We start from the raw sequence: 18,783 nt of genomic DNA on the forward strand, positions 1-18,783 counted from the left end.
TGTTTATATTCTATGTCAAGTTCATTCATTTCGATGGCCCATTTGGCCAACCTACCTGAGAGTTTGAGTTTATGAAGGATATTCCACAAGGTAAAGGTGGTCACCACAGCTATCGGGTGACATCTGGAAGTAAGGCCTCAACTTCCGAGTAGCGACTACAAGAGCTAAGAGCAGCTTCTCCAAATGCGGGTAGCGAGTTTTTTCTCCCGTTAAAGTTTTACTAACATAATAATGGGAGATTGCGTACCTTCATCCTCACGGACTAAAACAGCGCTTACCGCTATCTCCGAGACTACTAGGTAGATTAACAATTTTTCTTCTTCCTCCTGCTTTGATAATAATGGAGGGCTTGACAAGTATCTTTTCAAATCCCTTAAAGCCTTTTGGCATTCCAGGGTCCATTCAAAGTTGTTCTTCTTTTTGAGTAGTGCAAAGAAATAGTGGCATTTCTTTGATGACCGGGAAATAAACCTGCTCAAAGTGGCCAATCTCCCTGTGAGCCTTTAAACCTCTTTTACACTTGACAATTGGTTCAGAATGTCTTCGATGGCTTTGATTTTATCGAGATTTACCTCAATCCCCCTTTGTGACACTAGAAATCCTAGGAATTTGCCGGAGCTGACCTCGAACGTGCATTTCTCGGGATTAAGATTCATATTATACTTTCTTAGGATGTCAAAAGTTTCTTGCAAATTCTTAAGATGATCACATGCATTCAAAGACTTAAAAAGCATATCGTTTATATAAACTTCCATGGTTTTCCCTATTTGTTTTTCAAACATCTTGTTTACGAGCTGCTGATAAGTGGCTCCAGCGTTCTTTAGCCCGAAGAGCATCACATTATAGCAATATGTGCCGAAATTTGTTGTGAACGAAGTCTTTTCTAGATCCTCCAAGTTCATCTTAATTTGGTTATACCTGGAGTAAGCATCAAGGAAACATATTAACTCGTGTCCCGCCGTTGCATCAATCATTTGATCAATGTTTGGCAGTGGGAATGAGTCCTTTGGGAACACCTTATTCAAGTCCCTATAGTTTACAAATATGCAAAATTTATTGTTCTTCTTAGGAACTACTACTACGTTCGCTAGCCAGTCTGGATACTTTAACTCTCGGATCAAACCAATATCAAGTAAGCGAGTTACCTCCTCTTTGACGAATTTATTTCTAGATTCAGCAATAGGACGTTTCTTTTGTCTTACCAGAGGAATGCTGCGATCCAACCTTAGCTTGTGTACGGCCACTTCCGTCATGATACCTATCATATCCGATACCACCTCTTAGACGATACCAACCTTAGCTTGTTCTTCTTAGACGATACCACCTCTACTACACTGACGTTAAGTTGTATTCTAAAAGCCTGAGATAGGAAGGATCTCGAGAGCCTGATTCTTTCTTGTCCTGTAGCGATATGTTGTTTCGGCCGTGATCAGTTCTTCTGTCAGTAACGAACTCGTTTGCTGACGAAAACCTCTGTCACATTCTTCAACCTATTTGTAAGGCAAAAATCGGCCCCTCGAAGACCATCTGTCTGTGTCGAATTTGTCTTTTGATTTTTCTTTATAATTCTCCCCACCTTTAGCCGATGGGGGGAAGCCAAACTGATCATCCTAAATTCTTATCTTTGACTCGTTCCGGTTGTGAACATCCGCCCAAGTAGTTGCTTAGAATTCGAGCAAGCTTTCCTTCAACTTTCGAGAGGTATCAAAACTTCTCAAATTCAAACCCTTGGTGAATGCTTCAGCCGCCCATTAATCCGGAATATCCAAGAGCAACATCCTTTCCTTCTGGAACCGGGTTACGAATTTCCGTAGCAACTCAGACTCTCCTTGTGTAATTCTGAATATGTCAGCCTTCCGGGCCTGCACCTTTCTGGTCCTGGCATGAGCTTTAATAAAAGAATCTGCGAGCATCTCAAAGGAATCTATGGAATGCTTGGGTAACAAAAAATACAATGTCAGGGCTCCCCTCGTGAGAGTATCTTCTAATTTTTTTCATCAAAACAAATTTGATCTCATGGGGAGCTAAGTCATTCCCCTTCACCGACGTTGTATAGGTGGTAATATGCTCCTAAGGGTCCGAAGTCCCATCATATTTTGGCACGTCAGGCATTTTAAACCGCTTCAAGATCAATTCTGGTGCCACGCATGGTTTGTACAACAACTGAGTATACTTCTTTAAATCCGGCCCTTTCAGCATCGGTGGTGCACCCGAGATTTGTTCCATGTGGGCTTTTACTTCCCTCATAAATCGTAAGAGTTCACTTTTGAAGGAAAGCATATCGTCTATATAAACTTCCATTGTTTTCCCTATTTGTTTTTTAAACATCTTGTTTACGAGCCGTTGATAAGTGGATCCGGCGTTCTTTAGCCCGAAGAGCATCACATTATAGAAATACGTGCCAAAATTTCATATCAACGAAGTCTTTTCCAGATCCTCCAGGTTCATCTTAATTTGGTTGTATCCAGAGTAAGTATCAAGGAAACTTATTAACTCGTGTCCAGCCGTTGCATCAATCATTTGATCAATATTTGGCAGTGGGAACGAGTCCTTTGGGCACACCTTATTCAAGTCCCTATAATCTACATACATGAAAAATTTATTATTCTTCTTAGGAACTACTACTCCATTACCTAGCCAGTCTGAATACATTAACTCTCGCATCAAACCAATATCGAGTAAGCGAGTTACCTTCTCTTTGATGAATTTATTTCTGGATTCGGCAATAAGATGTTTCTTTTGTCTTACCAGAGGAATGCTGGGATCCAAGATTAGCTTGTGTACGAACACTTCCATCGGGATACCACTCATATCTGCATGCGACCACACAAAACAATTGGCATTAAACTTAAGAAATTCAATAAATCCAGACCTGAGCTAGGGGCGTAGTCCTGTCCCCAAGTGGAATTTCCTCTCCAAGAACTTTTCAAACAATGTGAGTTACTCAAGCTCTTCCGATGTGGACTTTGTTGCATCTGTCTCTTCTAGTACCTAGAAATATCTTGGCACCTAATAAGATTCTAATGCTTCTTCCCCCTGGTTAGCTTTACTTGACTCGGGAGCAGGCGCCGGTTCCTATAATTGCTATGTCGCATGATCCCTCCCTTTGCTAATGGAGAACGAAATTGCCTTCACATCCCTTGTCGTCGATTGGTTGCCTTTTATCTGTTTAATCCTCTCATGAGTTAGGAATTTTAGCAACCGATGATATGTTGATGGTACGGCTTTCATCCCGTGCAACCATGGTCTTCCCAGAATAATGCTATAACCCATATCACCTTCCAGAACCTCAAAAAGGGTCGTCTTCATCGTCCTCTCAACATGTGTCGGTAGCAGGATCTCTCCTCAGGTTGTCATGCTTGCGAGGTTGAACCCGACGAGGAGTTCTGCGGCCGGAATGATGCTTCCGATAAGTTTGGATTTCTCTAATACCCTCTATTGTATGATATTGGCCGAACTTTCTGGATCCGCTTGAACACATTTGATTTTAAAATCTATTACATTTAAAGAAATTACCAATGTGTCATTGTGTGGTGGCAATAATCCGTCTACATCTTCCTTCATGAAAGTGATGTCGTCCTCAACGACTTCCTGGAGCCTTTTGCCATGGGTTACTATTACCTTCATCTTTTTCGCTACCAAGAAAGTAATCCCGTTAATCTCGTTCCCCCGAAAATCATGTTGATCATCTAGTGCGGGGTCTTCTACTATTTTTGTGGGCTCCTTGTTGTCACGGTTGCGACAGTAATTATTTTTGGCCTAGTGACTTATGGATTCCCTAAGATGGCCATTTTTCAGTGGTGTCGCCACCTCTTCACGTAGATGTCGACAGTCCCCAGTTCAGTGATCATTCATCCTGTGGTATTCGCACCACAAATTAGGATCCCTCTGGCTGGGATCGGACCTTACCGGCTTCAGGAACCGTGCTTCTTTAATGTTCCTCATAGATGATACCACCTCTACTACACTAACGTTAAAGTTGTATTCTGAAAGCCTGGGATAGGAAGGATCTCAAGAACCTGATGCTTCCTTGTCCTATAACGATATGTTGTTTCGGCTGCGACTAGTTCTTCTGTCAGTAACAAACTCGTCTGTCGAACGGAAACCTCTGTTGCATTCTTCAGACCATTCGTAAGGCAAAATCGACCCCTAGAAAACCATCTATCTATGTCGAAATCATCTTTTGATTTTTCTTTATTCTTTTCCCGACCTTTAGCCGATGTGGGGAAGCCGAACTGATCATCCTTAATCCTTATCTTTGACTTGTTCCGCTTGTGAACATCCGCCTATATCATTTCTTAGAATTCGAGCAAGCTTTCCTTCAACTTCCGGGAGGTATCAAAACTTCTCGAATTCAAAGCCTTGGTGAATGATTCAGCCGCCCATTCATCCGGAACAACCAAGAGTAAAAACCTTTCCTTCAGGAACCGGGTTACGAATTCCTGTAGCAACTCAGACTCTCATTGTGCAATTTTGAATATGTCAGCCTTCTTGGCCTACACCTTTCTGGTCCCAGCATGAGCTTTAATAAAAGAATCCGCGAGCATCTCAAAGGAATCTATGGAATGCTCGGGTAACAACAAATACCACGTCAGGGCTCCCCTCGTGAGAGTCTCTTCGAATTTTTTCAGCAAAACAAATTCGATTTCGTGGGGAGCTAAGTCGTTCCCCTTCGTCGACATTGTATAGGTGGTAATATGCTCCTAAGGGTCCGAAGTCCCATCATATTTCGGCACGTCAGACATTTTAAACCGCTTCAGGATCAATCTTGGTGCCGCGCTTGGTTTGTACGGCAACTAAGTATACTTCTTTGAGTCCGTCCCTTTCAGCACCAGTGGTGCACCCTGCGATTTGGTCCATGTAGGCGTTTACTTCCCTCATAAACCGTAAGAGTTCACTTTTAAAGGAATCACTCCTGTTATTGTGACCGGAACCGCTCTCCCCGGCCCCATCGAAGCTGAACATACCTCTCAGGGTGTTGTCAACCCTCTATGTTGTTTGATTTGCGGGAGCACCGGAAAGAACCAGACCTCGTCCGTTAGTGTTATTGGAAGCACCCGATAATGCCTGCCTTAGTTCTGTCATAACCTTATCCTTCCATGTGAGATGACCTAGAATGACCTCTTGTTGCTCCTGCAGGACCCTTACCGCTTCAACAATATGCTCATCTTCAGCATTATCAGGAGTCGCCTCCCGAACATGTCACGGGTATCGCCTACAGTGGACCGGCGTGGCATCGTTCCCCTCATTATATGTATCACTGATTGAATCCTCGTGCTGAGGCTGGTCTTCTTAGGCCTCAAGATTGTGTGTGTTGCTAACACCATTTTCTGTCAATTTTTGTGATTTTTTGCTAAAAACAAGCAATCAAAATACGTTAGTAAAAGAAGGCAAGGACCAACTTAATTACATGACTGTCTAGGCCCCATGGTGGGCCCAATCTATTTACCCGTAAAACGGTACAGTTTAATCTATATGTGATTTCTAGACAAGTTAATTAATTTGATCCGGAAAATAATAAAAGAATTAAATAAATATGCAATACTTAGCCTTGAGATGAAAATGAAACAGCAGAAATAGTAGTTCCGGGAGCATGGCTTGCAGGTATAATAGCAATAAAATCAAAAAGTAAGATGATAAAATTGTATAAAGCTTTGAACAGATTATAGCATAAGTTGCCAGAAAATTCGTGTCCATACAATGATAATATGACTCACTATTTATAACTGCACATAGGGAACAAGGTCCTAGGATCATGCCCTTCTTTAGTTTCAATTATAAGGGTCATTGAAGAATGTGTAACGGCATAAATAAATAACAAATTCTTTATAATGGACAGAGTACTAAATGTTATAGAATATTCCCTATTAATTAATATTGTCGGGTGGTAAGTGTTAAGGTTAGTGATACTCCAAGTCATCAAGAATAGTAATTCAATAATATCTGTTGTATTTTTTAACAGTAAAATATTTGAATTTTGTATAATCGATCTTATACTCTGTATCTATTTATACCGTGAATAAACAGATGAAAGAACAAGTTTCAGTACTGCTATTTATTCTCTTATCAAAAACTTTATATGGTATCAGGGCATTGATCCGTATTCATTATTTTTTCCCCAACTTTTCTGGTAAAACTATGGCTTTATCTGGCACTAATAATATCACCCATGCCTGTCGCAAATCACTGGTTGCAATCAATGATACTCAACTTTCATTAAAGCTGTCAACTCAAAATTACTCCACATGGCGTGCCAGATTACTCCTCTTCTTCGAGGGCGTGTCCCCTTGACCACTAAACTACACTTTTGAATTATGTTAAGAGGTCCAAAACTTAATATATAGAGATAAAAAACAGATTTTGCCTTATATATATAGTGTAATTTTTCAGGGAACCCCTTGCGCCCCTAAATCCGCCCCTGACTGGTACTATTTCTCCCCCTCCTATTCTCGTTGAAGAAGAAGGCAGAAGTATCGCCAACCCAGACTATAAGTTTGGGGAATGTCAAGCTCTGTTAATCCTCGCTGCTATCATTGCTTTGGTTTCTTTTTCAGTTATGAACACCATTGCAGAAGCTAAAACCTCAGTGGAGGCATGGAATAAACTTCAGGTAGCCTTTTCCAATAAATCGGCTACACGAATTCTTTCTCTTCGAGAAAAACTCTCACACACCAAGCGTGATTCTCGCCCAGTAGCTAAGTATCTTCAACTTGTCAAGTCAATTGCGGAAGAACTCTCCTTGTGTGGCGGTCCTGTAAATAGTGTTGATCTTATTGCTCATGTTTTGGGTGGAATTGGCTTTGAATTCCGTGATATTGCTGCGGCAATCCATGCCCGAGACACTGTCATCTCGTTTGATAAACTCCAGGATAAACTACTTGCCCATGAACTATATCTCAAGCAGATTGACCACAACTTCGATCCGACCCCGACGACAGCAAATCATGTTCGCAAGGGAAATTCTAGCAGGCCACCCTATCAATCAAGACAAGGTAATAATGGTAAACCTTCCACTCAGTCCAATGGTTTCCATTTTTCAAAGAACTCTTCAAGCTTTGGCAATAATGCATCACGCCATCAGTCCTTTGTGCCCTCATCCCAACACCGAAATAAGGCTAATTGATTCTCTAAGTCATCAAGAATAGTAATTCAATAATATCTGTTGTATTTTTTAACAGTAAAATATTTGAATTTTGTATTATCATATTTATAGGTCTTGATAAGATCATGTAGCAGTTGTTAATTGCTCTGGATAAGATTTGTAAACAATCTTATACTCTGTATCTATTTATACTATGAACAAACAGATGAAAGAACAAGTTTCAGTTCTGCTATTTCCTCTCTTATAAAAAACTTTACCGTAGGCATTTATTTTCATCTTTACGAGCATTATTCCTTCCTGTAACTGATGGAATAGTTGTCTTCGATTTTAACTATCCTCCGTCTTCGGCTCCACGTATAACTCCCTTATGCAATTATTCAACATATCATATTTTACTCTATACAATATAAAAAGTAATTATAAACAAAGTAAAATATAATATATTAGTTAAGTTCTATGTATTGTTAGTGAATTTTTTTTACTACAATCAAATCACCTATAAGATAATTCCAAGTATATATTTTTATGATAACATTAATTGGTAATATGATTAATGATAACTATCCTAATATTACATGTCAAACTTCATTGATAATTAAATAAAAAATTTATTGTGCAATCAGTGCATATGACTTTAAATTATAAGGCCACCTTACGCTTTTGCTTGCCTACCTGCATATACTGAAATAAATTTAGATAAGTTCAAATTTTAATTTCTTTGTTTTTATGAGCGATTGTTATTACTGATCTCTCAAATTGAGTCATCATGTAAACCACTAATCTATGTATGGTTCTGGTATTCGCTGAACAATCACCACCTTAATGTTGTGGCCAAACGCACATGCAAGTATACTCAGTTATCAAATAAAAAAGTGACTAAAAGTCGAATGTCGAATTCACTAGGACTTATGATTAACTAGTAACTAAATTAGATTATCCTAATTATCTAAACAAGAATTAAACCTAGAAGTATTTGATTGTAAACTAATTAAAATAAAGAAAAACAAATAGTGAACTCTGAATAAAAGAATAGTAGATTTTTACGTTATCAATGCGATGAAAACGACCTAGGGTTATGGGCTATCTAACATTCATATTGTATTTTTCAATTGAATTGACTAACTAATTTATCTAGTTTATTGGTTAACAGGGTTAATATTACTCATAAGAATCTGTTGAGTTCTTACTCGCCTATTCAAGCTAACTTAACGCCTATATGTCTATGGAGTTAGAATCAACAAGAACACATTTATAATTCTTGTAAATCAACCAAGCAAGACAATTAGATATATGTCTATCCTAACCGCGAATCCGTTCCCCGATGCTCAGGTTCAAGAACTTGCTCAACTCAATCCTATATGCAATCTAGAATTTCCACTTTCGAGTTTGACTCTAGATTCGTAGATAGTATTTCATTGGTGATCAAGCAATCAAATAATTAAGCGCAGGATTGAGTAAATAAACTAATACGACAAATTAAGAGATCAAAATCAATATCTGAATAACAATAGTCATGAAAGAACCACAATCCTAGAACGTGAGGTTTGGCTCCACATAGACATGGTAGCCAACAAACAAATCATACAAAAAAATATAAAAATTACTAAGTTTGGTGGAAGAGCGATGGAATCTGATGAATTTTGGCGGCGGCTCTGTTCTTGTGTTTTCCTCTCAAAAATGCCCCCCTCTCAAAATAGGTATATGTTGTCTTTTATATGAGTTGGGGGCGTCTTGGGATCGAAATAACCGAGTCCTAGTCGAAATAGGACATGTTTACATTTTGAGCGTCCAGGGCAGCTTGGGGCGCTGACCCTGGCGCTCAACTTTTCAGCATTCTGTTTTGAGCGCCTCAAGTAGCGCCCCACGCTGCCTGTGTCCCTCAAATGTACACTTTTGCCTTTTCTTTTCATTTTCGCTCCAATTCGTGCGCTTTCGTCCCAAATCACATCCGAATGATTCATACACATAGAAATACCACAAATTAGCATAAATTATTATATTATATATTTGTAATCTACTAGACATGAGCACAATGTGAGGTAATATATGTAAAAATATGCATACTTTAAGCCAAACATCAATAACCCACACTTAAACGTTGCTCGTCCTTGAGTCAACCAACAATTTACTCTATCTTTGAGCACTTAACATCTTAACACATTTGGAGCACACTACACCAATGATTGTGGTTAATAACAACAATTAAACTGTAGCATATGCAATCACATACACTTTCCTTTAGTTATGTCATTCTTCAAAAATATTTACAACAAAGACAACGTGCTTGTGACAATCCTAGCCTCAATAACCGACTCAATGTCACAATGCATTTATGGCTTGAACACCCTGTCACACCTCCTTTTTACCGTGCCCGCGGGGCGCGTGGGGAGTTTTCTCCAATTGAAGGACAGTCGAAACGGGATTTATTTAATTATTTCAGAGTCGCCACCTGGGAATTTTAAGGCGTCCCAAGTCACCAATTTTAATCCCTGAATCGAGGAGAATATGACTCTGTTTATTATTCTGCGAACCAGAAATCTTGAGTAAGGAATTCTGTTAATCCGGAAGAAGGTGTTAGGCATTTCCGAATTCCGTGGTTCTAGCACGGTCGCTTAACTGTTTTTATTATTGGCTTAATTATCTTGATTTTATTAAATATATTTTTGTTACGTGATTTTACTACCTCTTTTACTTATTGTGATTAAGGACCCTTCTTTGAATCAAATTACGCGTACATATATTCGTGTTATAAATTTAAAAATGCGGAATTGCGTCACGCGTACATGTACACAATAACTTTTGATAATATATTTATTAAACAATTATTTTTTCGAAATTGTGTCGAATCAAGAATATTTGTTTTTCTTAAATAATGAACCGCACATCTCGGGTTTTTATGAAATTAATTTAACGTCCTCGAAGAAATCCCTTATATTAAATATTCGCTCGAAATTGCGCGTACGCATAATTCGAAATGCTTTTATTGGTATAATCATATTACGCGAACGTATCCCTAATTACACCAAATATTCTTAATGGTATTATGAATTTTTCACAAATTGTTTGTTATATCTACACATTTTATATGAAAATATTGAGAAATTCATATTCAAGGGATGTCTTTGAATTCTTTTAAAAGAAATTCATAATTTATTAAATGTTGCCCGTCGATTATAATTTCCGGATATAAATTATATTCAGCCCAACTATGCAAGTTCAAAGAAAAGAATAAAAATATGATTCTAGCAAATACAACATATATATGCCAAAGGATGAATTGTATATGAAACTAACAAACATGATTTATGAAGAGAAGAAGTATTTTTGAACAATTTTTCATTATTTAATTAGTGCAAATCCTATTTCTAATTGTCATTGATATAAAGTGTTGCAATTTGTATATCTCATCTTATTCTCATATACTTGCTTTTAATCTAATAGGCCTAATTATTTATTTAGGATGGTAAATAGGCATCAAATTGATAAGAAAGGGAATTATAAATCGATTAATAATATTGCCTTACATGCAACATAGTTGTATGTCTAAAACATTCATAGCATTTTAACATCATAATGAGATACATCAACTCATCATCCCTTAATGGTTATATATATACCTGTTATCACGCCATATATGAACGTATAACTCACATCATTCAATCCATAACTAAATCAGGTATTAGAATAAACTAGCAATATGGTTTTTGACATTTTTATACTACTCTTTATTCAACTAACAACATCTAACCTTAATCCACAACCAAACAATCGAAATACACTAACCATGCATTTTTCTTGATATTTCAGAATACTCTATACCTGACTAACAATGTCATAGGACTTAACTAATAGCCAACTTCATGCCATGTTCCATATCTTAACAATTCAATCATAACTATACTTTAATGAAAATTTAGAAATTAACCTTGTTACAACACTTATACAGACTTCAATAAAGGACATTTGACTTACAGTCATCCTGTCAACATATACTACTTATTTGATCAAGAAACAAAACTGAATTTTTAACTAAAGAGCTCAAATGAATAGAAGATAGTATTACAATTCAAACTTTATTTATTTGTCATGTTGAATCTCTTTCCAACATAGAATTTAAGAGATACGTACCTGAAAATGAAGGTAGAAGGAGTAAATTTCAGCAGTTGCAGCAGTAACAAAATCAGCAGAATAACAGTATTTCCACAGATTGGAGCAATAATAAGACCCGAGGAAACCAAATGCACAGTACAGTATTTTTAAAGACACTTCAGATTTTAACTGAACAATGGAATCAAATAAATTTGAACAGATTCAACGAAAGAACAATATTTCAAATTTCAGTTTCTTTTCTGTTTCAAATTCCCATTTCTGATTTTTCTGTTTCTGCTGTTGTATCTGTGTGTGTGTATGTGACTGTTTTCTTTTCTGTTTCTTTTTCCTCTTCAGATTTTCATTTCTGATTTTCTGCTTGATTTTCCATACTCAAATCTGACTTTTCACTCTCTTAAAAACTCTCTCTGAAGACTGATATTCAGTCCTAAATTCTTTGTCTGAAAACTGATTTCTCTCTCTCAATCTCTTCCTTATTTTTCTTCTGAACTCAAAGGCTCCCCCCTTCAAATCTGATTTTTTTCTCTCTTAAAACCTGCTCTAAATTCTGTCTGAAAGCTCTCTTTTTTCCTTGTTTTTCTTTCTGAAAGAGCTCCTTTAAATCAGTCCCAATCCTCCTCTATTTATACAGGGTTGTCCTATACGCTTCTAGTGCTGCCAGGACCCTTTTCTCCTTTTAAAAATAAAAAAGTTTTCCATTAAAACTGCTTTTGAATATTTTAAATCTAAGTGCTCTTATCCTGATTTTCAGCAGCCCCATTATCCCTTGTTCCCCATTATTACTTAAATTATAGCCACTATCATTCCATTATAAGCACACTATCACATTACCCTATTGTTTCAATCTAAAATAAACCTGAAATCTTACTGTTTTTACAGCCTTTAAACTAAAGTCAGAATCTGTTACAAAACAGATTTTAAAGTCTGTTTTAACAGTTATAACCATTCCTAGGATTAACCTCCCAATACAATTGTATTTAACCAACCTTTGTAAATTCGAATTCAAAACTAACATCACAACAATATTATACTGAATTCAGCCTAATAGTTCAACTGAATTTCAACATTGGACGAAAAATTAAACAAACACAGGAGCATTGTCAATATACTGACAATGCCCTGTTCAGAAAACAATATATACACATCATACATTTGAATTTACTGATTTGCAAACAAACATGATTTAATTGACGAGTATTAATCAGTTGACTATTTACAACATTTGTCCATAATCAGTCTAAAACAATAGAAGCAGACTGTTTCAATCAGCATTATCATAAATGAGAATTCATAATATAACTAATCGACGAACTTAATCGAGTCGATTACTTACATTGTAAATAATCACAACCAACAGAAACAATTTACATTTAGAATCAAGTAGACGTGCATGAGACAAAGATGACAGAATTAATCAAATAAAATCATGAAAAATTAACAGGCTATTAAGACAAACAACAATACACGTAGAATACACAAAAGAAATAGAAAAATACTTCTGAACCTTCAAATTTATTCAAATTAGAACTCCACTTGGATTCGGATTTTGTTTGAAATCAAACAGACCTTAGTCGAAGTATTTTCAACTGAAAATACTTTGACTAAGGTCGATTAAACCTCAATCTTTCGTCTGAAGTGAAAAAGATTCCAATCTTGGAAAAATTAGGGTTTCTGAAGGTTCGATTTGGGGTTGAACCATTTCTGGTTAGATTCGAGGGGAACCAACAATGACACACGGGTGAGGGTAGCCTAGGGGTCATTTGGTGCCAGTTTAGAACAGATCTGAGTTTGTTCTTGTTTGGTCCGAACCTTCAAAAGAAGATTCGAGAAACTCGGAAATGATTCGAACCAAACAAACATCAGATCCATAACGAGGCATGCTAGGGGGTACTATGGTGTTAACTAGGGGTTGTTTGGTTTAGATCTAAGCTCAGCTCGAATCTTCAAATGAAGATTCGAGAATCTTCAAGAAGATTCGAGCCAAGTGGCTAGCATATCTGGATAGTGGATGTTCAGGGGGTTCTAGGGTGTTATTTTGGTGACCGGCGGCGTTGTTGCCGCCGGGTTTCAGGCGGTGAGATTCTAGGGCGGCTAGGGGGGGGGTGTTAAGTTAGGGGCCGGGGTAGGGGTTTGATCCTTAAATAGGGGTGGGGTGGATTGATCTCATCCGTTGGAACAATTAAGATGCACGGTTGAGATCAATCCACTTAACCAAACGTTGTCGTTTGGTCTAAGTTCAGGGTCAGCCTGGATCGGGTCAAAGGGTCGGGTAATGGCTATGGGTTAAGGTTTGTGGGATCTCAGCCGTTGGTTGGCTTTGATCCAACGGCCTTTGATGAGGGCGACCAAACGCTGTCGTTTTGGCTCGTGTAAATTGGACCGGACAGACTATTTGGATTGGGCTGTGGGGGGGGGGGGTAATTTGATTTGGGCCTGGATTTTAATCCAGGTCCAATTTTTATTTACAACTTATTTTATTTATTTTATTTTATTATTTATCATTAAAAAAAAATCCTAATAAAAATTATAAAACAATTTTAACCTTACACAAAAATATTAATTACTTTAGAACAACTATTTAACACATAGTCAAAATATTAATCACACAGTAACATATTTAAAAATAGAACGAATGCATATTTTTTGTGATTTTATTTAAATTATCTTTCAAATGCATAATTAAATCCTATATGCATGCAACATGTATTTTATTTTAATTTTCATTTTATTATGACAAAGTAAACATTTACGGACATAAAACAAATATTTAACACCACGCAAGTTCAAAAATTGCACAGTAAAAGAAATTTATTTTATTTTTTTGATTTATTTTGGAGTAGTTTTCGTAAGGCAAAAATAACGTGCTCACACACCCATCATAGAGAAATCTAATAACATTACCTATCCCTCATGAAACCATGTGCCCTCGCAATAAGAACAAGAAAGTAAAATCAATCCACACATTCGAATGTCATGCTCACATATATCAAAGAAAATCTCTCACTCTCACAAAAAGAGTCAAATGCATGTTGTCACACCTCCTTTTTCCTACCCCCGGAAGGGTATAAGGGAGTTTTTTCCAATTTAAGTGACAATCAAAATGGGATTATTTATTTAGTGTTCAGAGCCGCTACTTGTGATAATTTATGGTGTCCCAAGTCACCGGTTTCAATCCCAAATCTAGGAAAGATTGACTCTATTTTATAGTCCGCAAAACACAGAAATCCGGTAAGGAATTCTGTTAACCCGGGAGAAGGTGTTAGGCATTCCTGAGTTTCGTGGTTTTAGCACGGTCACTAAACTATTATTATTGGCCTATTTATTTGATTTTAAAACATCTTTGAAACCTATATGCATTTTTATTCCTTTTAAAACCGCTTTTAATAACCCAATTATTATACCAATAATTATTTAATTACACGTCGCGAATCATGTCACGGGAGCCGTACCCACGATTCACAACATTTTTATTTCATTGACAAGATTAAATTGTGGTCGGGTCACATAAATTTACCCCCGAATCTTAAAAAATTAGGCGTCACGACCACGTCACGGGAACCATACCCGTAGCTATGACAATTATTTAATTAAACACGCCTAAAGCAAACTACGAGAGTTCAAGGCATTTTCTAAACTAATTTTGTATTTATGTGAGGGCCATATGTTATGGATTTTATTTGAGTATGACGCACCTCAAATTATTTTAAAGAGAAAGGTTTGAATGTATTTTTTGAAGGCAATCTAAAGATATTCCTACTTATCTAATAAAGAAAAATTCACGTACCAAAATCACGTCACGGGAACCGTACCCGTAGTTATAATAGTTTAATTACGTGCCTAAAGCAAACTACGAGGTTCATTTTAAATAGCTAGTTATGAAATATGAGGGCCATGGGTTAATTTTGATGGCACACCTCAATCTAATTACAAGGATCATTTCCAACTAGGCCTAAATGATTTGATATTAAAGGGGTTATTAATTGTGAGCGCAATTGGGCCATGGATTGTTTCAAGAAACGGGCCAACGTATATATTCCTTGAGTTTTTAAAATCAGATGGCTAAATTACTAAAAGACGACAAAAAGAGCCAGGCCTTGGGGAAAAATGTCTGAAATGCACAAACCTGATTTAGGCCAGGCAGTCTTGGGTCATTTAATGAGCCTGCTTGCTTAAGAGATATGTTTAAGCATTTTAAACAATTTGAATAACCCAAACATTAATCTATACTAGACTAAATTGATCTCATCAAATCAATTAAGAAATATCACCATCTACTTTAAATCCAAATTGCAGGGCATTCAAATACTATATACTCAACTAACATTCAAGACACATGTATTTAAAAATCAAGACTACTACTGATTGATGTTAAATTTGTACACATAGGGGTTACCTCAAACATTTAAATTAAATATTAAAATACAACAGCATGTTCCTAAATTCGTTCAGATACTAAACCAACTTCTAATACATCAAAACCAAGAGAAGAATTAATTGTAGACTAATCTTCACTACCATCTTAAACAAATCCAATCAAAACCCAACTAGGACAGTTCTTCATCTAAATTAAAACCATTTTATAACAATCCAACACCAAATACATGACTGAAAAGTTTAACCCAAACTGAAATCAAAATGACAAAAATAAAGTCCAAATACAACCCCAATACAAATTGTAATGTCCATGGCACGAATAAATACAATCAATAGTGTAATAAAACATAATTAAATGTAGAACAAAGATAAGTTTCTGAGGTAACGCGGATTTGGGATTTTAGGGTTTTGACCTCGGATCTAAAATTCAAAGATGGAGAGGGATTCGAGGGAAATCATTTTGGGGTTTAGGAAGAGAAGAGGTCAGGGATTACAGGGTGTAATTTTGGAGGTGGTTTAGGGCGGTGCTAGGGTTTGGGTTCCAAGAATCTGAGAAGTGTGAGACGAAGCAGATGGAAATGGGGGGGGGGGATAGGGCTTGTTCCGACAATTTTATATTTACGGGCGCCCAGTTCTGGTCCGTTGGATCAATGTAATCCAACGGTTGAAATGGGAGGGGGTCAAAACGGTGTCGTTTGGTTTGAAGGCAAAGCTGGACCGGGTTGGGACGTGGTTTGGGACGAGTTGAGGGAGTTGGGCTAGGGATTTTTCTTTTTGTCTTGGCCCAAATGGATTTTTAAGACCAAATTCCTTTTCCTTTTCCATAATTAATTAAAGCCTAAATTAAACTCCTAAAATATTTAATTGGGGAAATAAAACTAAGTTGATCAATTACTAAAATATTTATGAAAATTAATTATTCCTAATTTAAAAGGAAAATTACAAATTTAAAAATTAAAAGGCTAGAAATGCAAAAGTAAGCCAATTTTAGTGATTTTCGTTTTTTAATAAAGCAACTAATTTACTAATTAACTTAAAAATGTAAAAATAAATCCTAAATGCACATGCATGGTATTTTTTTGACATTTTCATGATTTTCAACAAAATAAACATGCAAAGAAATACAGACAATTAACACAAATTCTCACAAAATCCTATAAAATTGCAAATAATGGAAAAAAATTATTTTCTTGAAGTTTATAGGAGTAATTCATATAGGGAAAAAATTACGTGCTCACACATGTAATTGGTACCATAGGCTTGCCCTTAATGTAAATCTCTACTAATGTAGGCTCGCTCGATCTAAAATCAATTAAGAATTTATATGGTTGTAATATGGGTTAAGGGACAGGTAAGATATATTTGGAAATAGTGGTTCACCCTCCTAAGCACTTTAACATATCATGTTATCAACTTTAAATGCATATTTCCTCAATCTAACTTCAACTTCACAAACAATATCACCCCAAAAAATATTTTCTTTTTCTTTAAGCACTACTTTAATTTATAACCCACTAGCAAGAACAAGATAACAATTTATTCATATATATTTTTCCTTCTTTTTTTTTGTGTAGATTTTTCTTCTTTCTTTTTTTCTACTACTATTTTTTTTATTTTGCACTTTCTACTAGTGGAATATTCTTTACAAAACAAATGTACCTTTCTTGATTTCATTGGCTTCACTCAAAAGTCATCTCACACTTAGTCCCTTCTTACTTCTTTTAGCGCTCATTTCACAATTAAAGTGCTTTAAGAGGTAAAAGAATCAAAATAATATCATTTAAGAACAAAAAGGGTATAGGCTTGTAATGTGGGTGCCTAATAAAAGTCTATTCGCTCAAAAGGGTAACTAGGGATAAATATTATTTATGGTAAGCAATAAGCTCAAAAAGATCAAAGAAAACCTAAAATCATTTCTCAAACCGAGCATCACCTAAAATTTCGTTTCAACTCACATTCCGGACAAGTTCTAGACACAAGTAAAATACATGGAGTATACAAAAATCTCACCACACATTCACTAAGGACGGTCCCATTTCGACTCTCACATAATGCAAGTATTTACCCAGCCACGAGATATTAAGTATTAAGCATTAAGCACAAAGTGAACACAAGTCAAGAAAACGATACATAGGCGTCACAAAACATGCTATCCAACTAAGCAAAGCATCATCAATAATTTCAAATAATTGGAAAGATACTACAAATATCAAAGCCTAAATATGCTACTATCAAACAAGTCAAGGGCGCCTAGAAATCACATATTTCTTCCTCCATTTATTCCCTAAATTTGAATCTACTCTAAAAATAAAAAATAAAATAAAAAACTACTACCCGGTTCAAACTACATCCCATGGAAAAGAACCGAGGGGCAAAGAAAAATCATAGGGGATTATTACTACCTAAAGAAAGCTAAAAGACATATTTTTGGATTTTTGTTTAGACTTTAATACCTCAAGAAAACTGTCTAGGAGATCCATTGTCAGAAAAAGTCCAATTTTTCTACCTTTTTTGATTTTTCTTCCATATTTTCCTCATTTAAAATAAATAAATTAAGCTACTAAAATACTACACAACTACAAAAACAAAAATAAGAAGCTAAAATCAAAATAAGAAGTTAACGTTTTCTAACATACTACTACTAATTATCTAGAGAAATTCTCCCACCCCAAACTTAAAGGAGTGCAGTGTTTCCAATGCACAAATAAAGCAAAATATAATGAGGGTGGCCAAAAAAACTCCCTGAAAGGCCAAAGGCCGAAGCAATAACGGCTCACGGGGTACTCAGACTTCTCCCATGCATGGTCCTTTGTGCGGGCACACCACACTTAGTTCCAACCAACTTGCTCACTTTTGCACTCTTCTAATAGCTTTGCTTCCTATGCTTATAATCCTACATAATAAAAACAGACACTACAAAAATAATACAATAAAAATAAAAGAAAGCAGTAAAGCTGGGTTCTCTTCCAACAAGCGCCTAATTTAAAGTCGCGACACGACTTGAACCACTTTTTGCCTCTTCCTTGAACTTATGAATTGTACCCATAACAGGGCATCCAGTCTGTGACTATGCTCCTTTGGTGGAGATACAAAGATAACCAAGCCAAGCAATAAAATTTTTACTCTACACCTCTCGGCTTTTAGATGAGGAATGTAATTTTTGCTTTTTGTCTACACTACTCTACTACTAATTATCT

The sequence above is a fragment of the Nicotiana sylvestris genome, chromosome 2, assembly GCF_000393655.2.
Source record: "Nicotiana sylvestris chromosome 2, ASM39365v2, whole genome shotgun sequence".
In the NCBI taxonomy this organism is placed as follows: Eukaryota; Viridiplantae; Streptophyta; class Magnoliopsida; order Solanales; family Solanaceae; genus Nicotiana; species Nicotiana sylvestris.